Raw genomic sequence first — 6,000 nt, 5'->3', positions numbered from 1 at the left:
ATTCTTTTACCATCTTTATAATGAAGTGAACACTACATATTTTTCATCTTGAGTCTACTGACTGACTCAAGCATTTCTCCACTTAACTTCTCGACTCAACTTCTCACCCTTGTCTAGCATTTTGGTTTATTGTTTCTGTTCCTTCATTTCTGATCTTCATGTTGATATTCAGTCATCATGGTTTGACACTTGTCTTTCTCTTTATGAACTTGGTGTGATTCCAACTCCTGTGATCACATTCCTAAAAGACCATTGTATGTGTTAAAGTAATTTTCAGTGACTAAACTGTGATACACTGATTGTACTGTCTTATTTCTCCTATAAGCACACCCTGAAGAGTTGTATCCTACTACTAATGTGATTAAAATGTACTTTGAATGGCATTTCACTTAAAATAGTTATATAACTTAAATTGAAGTACTTATTTCAGTTAAATTAGTGAGTGCAATAGCAATATAAAATGATCTATAAGAGAAACAAGTAGTCATTTTTAGTAATGTGCATTAATTCAAATCATTGCCTGTTATACTCTCTTAGTACATATTTAACTTGGTATAACTAAAGTATTTAATTTGGAGGTATACAATTTATCCAACTTATTTCCAAATAAGTTAAGGTTAGGCTGAAGGATTTGAACAGGTATGTTCTTTGACCTTTAAGAAAAAAACATCTGAGACATGTAAGATGTCTAACAACTTAGAGATACGCTTTCAGTTCTGAGTTAATCCATCTTTTCCTAACAGGCTCTTCGTTCAATGTCGTGTGAACTACCACGTAATGATTGCTGCCAGTGCAGTTAAATGCTTACATAATTAAATCTATATCAAATGGATTTCTTTGTCTTTCCTAAGCAGTTTCTTGCTGTGTGCTTAAACTTGTTGGAGTTTAGAATATTGTCATGGAAAATGTAAAATATGCAAAAATGAGCCCTGGCCAGTTTGGCACAGTGGATAGAGCATCAGCCTGTAGGCTGAGGGGTCCCAGGTTCGATCCTGGCCAAGGGCACATGCCCGGGTTGCAGGTTTGATCCCCAATGGGTGGTGTGCAGGAGGCAGGCGATCAATGATTCTCTCTCATCATTGATGTTTCTATCTCTCTCTCCCTCTTCCTTCCTCTCTGAAATCAATAAAGAAATATATTTAAAAAATATGTGAGAATGAAATGAAACTGTGTTCTGTGGCAGGGGGAAATATATCTTTGCCAAATAAATAGTCATTGAATTGTATTTATCCAATTACATAACTTGTAATACCAGTTATAGCTTAGGAAAGATAATACCTTTTGTGAAATCTATGAAAGTATTATTATAATATATCTTGGCAAAGAATATAGAAATGTTTATAATTATCTCTTTCTCTGTATAATCTTCCTAAGTGCTCCATGGGAACACGGTTGTGGTGGTTGAAAGCACTGACTCAGGATATAGAATGAATTTATCTTCTGATTATTCTATTTACCATCAATATGAACTTGTGTTATTTATTTACCATTTTTGGTAAATGGGACAAATAATAGTACCTGTCAAATGGGACAAATAATAGTACCTGTGGAATATAGATAGCTTGAAATATAAATGTGAAGATGTGTATGTAAGCTGCCTAGTACAGTGTCTGGTGCCTAATATATATTAGCTGTTATGATCTCTTTTTCTTACTAAATCTCTCAATATGAAATTCTACTGTAATTTATTTAAGAAAAGTATATAGATGTACAACACTTTGAATTTGGCTTACAAATTAGGGAATGGATATTCTTAGAAAACATTTATTTTCTTTAAAAAATTATTTATATCCTACAATTCATCCAACATGGAGTTATGTACAAATATCTTAAGTATTTATAGTAAAGTTCACACAATGTTTATTTTATTTTTTAAAATTTAAGAAATGTTGTTAGTTATACTAGTTTCAGGTGCACCATATAGTGATTCCATGTTTTCCTACCTTACAATGTGATCACCCCACTAATTCTAATAATCATTTGTCACTGTGCATACTTATCACAATATTATTGAATTTATTCCCTTTCACCTCATTTTAGACGCAGTATTTTTGCTGAAATCTCCAGTCCCAGCTGGCTGGCTTAGTTGGTAGGAGCGTTGTTTCATACACCAAAAAGGTTGTTATTTCAATTTCCAGTTGGAGCACATACCTAAGGTGTGGGACTAATCCCGGTCAGGGCACATGTAACTGAGCAATTTCTTTCTCTCACATCTATGTTTCTCTTCCTCTCTCTCTTAAATCAATAAACATATTTTGAAACATGTATTATCTTTGATATCTGACACTTCAAACCTCAACTCTGCCACTGACCAATGGCAGAGTACCACTAATTCCTTCCTCTGAGCTTCAGATTCTTGTTCATAAAATGAACTATTGAAGGATTAGTGTGAGCATGCAGTTATGATAACCATTCAGATTACTTGTGCGATACAGTGGTTATTTCTCTGTGTTGGATTCTTGGTCATTTATTATTTACATTTGAAGCAACACCTGGTGAGGTTCATTAGTATGCTTTTTCTTAATCTCTTTTCATGTCAAACTGGACTTGCCTATAATGATAGAACTGCTATTTGGAATATCTGCTTGTCCCATCAGAAAAGTCATATGCTTGAGAAAGTGTATAATAGAAAGAAAGAATTGGACTGAAGTACCAAAGACGGGAGTTTGAATCATGTCCCTACAGCTTAATAGGTGTGTGACTTCCCTGGGTCACAGTTTCCGACATTTATAGAGTGAGAATAATAAAAATAGCTGTCTTGTTGCCTGATGTTATGAGAATTAAATCAAATATTTTTAAAAATGTTTCTTAAACTGAAAAGTTATCTGCAAATGAAGTCTGTCTTCTTGATTCAGCTGTTTATCAAGTAATAATTTCATTTGTGTAGAATGATTGAGTATTGGATATTTTTTTTACATTCTTGATATACTTTTTCATAATCTCACATTGACTCTTTCAAAATGCCTGGCTGCAGTTAGGAGGGCAGTCTGTTACCTAGCAACACTGTTTCCTGAATGCCCTCTTCGGTAACATAGCTTTGGCATACAGGTATGCCCTATGTGTCATACAGTATAGTAGTGAGTTATTCACATTTACCAAACACATCTGTGGAATTCCTATAACTAATCATGAGTAGAAATTCAAGGACCATGACTAAGGAGCATACCTGGATTAACAACGTTTGAAAAAATTATTAGAAAGATTTTACCTATTTGTCAAATGTAATACTTTATTTTTGAACTGATTTCTTCTTTGTTCATTATAACTGTTGTTGCTCTTTAATAAGAGTTAATGTCATTGAATTTCACAAACATCTATAAAATTTTATGTTTCTTATATACCTGGCAGATATTGAGCCTTACTAAGTATCTATACTAATAAAAGCATAATATGCTAATTAGACCAGACGTCCTTCCAAATGACCTTCTGGACAAAGCCTGGGATGCTAGGGAAGCCTGGGTCCCGGGTGCCTGCCAGCGGCAGGAGGGAAGCCCGGTCCTGGATGCCCTGGGAATCCTGGGTCCCGGGTGCCAGAGGGAAGCCAGCAGCTGGGGGAAGGAAGGCCTACCTCTTGCACGAATTTCGTGCATCGGGCCTCTAGTCCTATATAATAAAAAGGTAATATGCAAATGGGCCAAATGGTGGAATGTACAGTTACTATGATGCGCACTGACCACCAGGGGGCAGACAATCAATGCAGGAGCTGCCTCCAGCCTGCAGGCCCTGATTGCCTGATTGGAGCCTGTCAGCCAACCTCTTGGTCCTTTCCCCCCAGACGGCAGGCTCCGATTGCCTGATGGCAAATAGGGAACCAGGGGTGGGTGGCAGTGAGGGGCGGGGCCTGCTGCTGGCAGCTGAAGATGGCCCTGATCTCAGGCCAGGCCTAGGGACCATACCCGAGCTCGAATTTCGTGTGCCAGGCCTCTAATATTGGTATAATAATAGTAGTAATTAAAGCACTGAGTTTTATTTAAGCTAGTAAATAATTACTCTTTACAATAGACCTATAAACTGGACCTTGATCAATAAACTTGTTAATGGTAATTTGCTGGTTATGGAAATGAGTTCAGTTTGGCTTTTAGCCTAACATAAGCCTATAGTCTTAATAAAGGTCATAGTGAATAGCTTTGTTTGTGTCTAATTTCAGTTTGTTAGGTAAAGAAAGCCTTTGCATAATTTCTTTGTTGTTTTTAATACTTGTAGTTCTTCAGTTTTAGTGAATCACACTTTTCTGAAAGTGACTATGTGAATCACTGGAAGCATGTAGGCATTTAAAGTCATAGATATCTCTCAGTTGTCAGCCTGAAAGTACTCCTGACAGTTCACATTAGAGCTAATTAGTTTGTGGCTATGTTAATTGATGCAGGACTAGCTGATTACTGCTTTGGGATTATTTCTCATTCTTTTCCAAAAATCTTTAGGCAATCATAACATCCATTTGTAGAACCTGATATAATATTGGAGACAAGTAATACCTTGAGTTATGGTATTTGCACTGTAACATCTCATAATATGGCATTAGCAAGATAAATGGTTCCTTGGTGCTTAAAATTCACAATATTAATTTTAGTTTCTAAAAAGAAAAAATAGATAAAACCTAAACTCATTTAAACTTTATTCCTCTTTACTCAATCCCTTATATAACTTTTTAAAAACAACATTTTATTTATTGCGTGTAGAGTCTTATTTTTCACACAGCACTCAAGAAGCATATGTGTGCAAATTATTTTTTCTGCCACTGACTGTGAAATTATTCCAAGAATGGTTATAAGAAGTATAGATTTTGGGGAGAGGGAGGTTTGAGAATGGCATTTCTTTGGAAGATAATTCTTAATATTGTTTGAACACAAAGTAAATATATTGTGACATTGCTATCTTTGCGTCTGGAAAATAAGGTATATAGATCTCATCAAGCAACAGTGCCAAATATGAGTTTTCACTAGAAACTTCAGTATAAAGCAATATGCTGTTTGACTAATAACAAACATTACTCGTTTTCTAGAAAAATGGACAAAAGATACAACAAAACAACTTATGGCCATAACCATTTAAACAAGATGTGTAATACTATTATGATTTAAGGGAATGCAGACTTGAAAATACCTATGTAGCTATCTTGTAACACACAGGATTGATAAAAATGTAAAAGTCTAACAATTTCAGGTATTGATGGTATTTTCTGGAAAGCAACTGTAGAGAAGTAGTATGAAAGGTGTTTGATCTATATCATATGGTCCATTTAAGTCTTTTTAACCTGCTATGATGAACTTTTCACCGAGTAAGCAGTGTGACAGTATTCAGTCAGATGAAATATTTGAATCCATTTTTTTCTGTTTAGTCTCTATTTTTTTTTCTATTTACTGCTTATTGAGGCTACTAATCAAATGATCCTGCTTGTGACTTATAACTTTAACAAAGTTATTGTTTTTCTTTGGTTATTGCTTATTTTTCTTTCATTTATACATAAAATTCCTAATATACTCAGATATATTTTGGTCTGAGTCAATCTGACTCAATCTCCATTCTATGTTCTATTAGTTGGAAAAGTTGAAAAACTGAAAACTACCTTTTCCACATTTTTTTTGAATTAGTTTCTGCCATTTCAGATGCTTTGTGTGGTACAGGTTGCTCCTGCTATCTGATAGTTGTGCATTCCTATGAAACCTTTTGTAAGCCAAAATGTTGTGAAGTGAAGAAGCAATTACTGTTAATTTATGTGGAAAAAAAATTGAGCGTTCCAAGACCAAAAGAACTCACCTACCGAATCATACCACATAACACATAAAACCTAAACTAGCACTAACATAAGAGCAGCGTCACTCTCACGGGTTGGGGCATGCACTGCCTCTATAATGGCTCCCTGCAAAACAAATGCTGCATGCTAGTTTTTGCTTTTAGCCTCTTTTCATAAAAGCATAAATCCTCTTCAGATTGCTTTGTCAGCTAAAACAGGTATTAATGTAGGTCTTTTGTAAAAGAAAAATGGCATAACATGACCGT

This window comes from Myotis yumanensis, unplaced genomic scaffold, assembly GCF_028538775.1.
Source record: "Myotis yumanensis isolate MYYU_CA2020_CCGP unplaced genomic scaffold, mMyoYum1.0.hap1 SCAF_6, whole genome shotgun sequence".
In the NCBI taxonomy this organism is placed as follows: Eukaryota; Metazoa; Chordata; class Mammalia; order Chiroptera; family Vespertilionidae; genus Myotis; species Myotis yumanensis.
Note: the sequence above shows the minus strand (reverse complement) of the source record.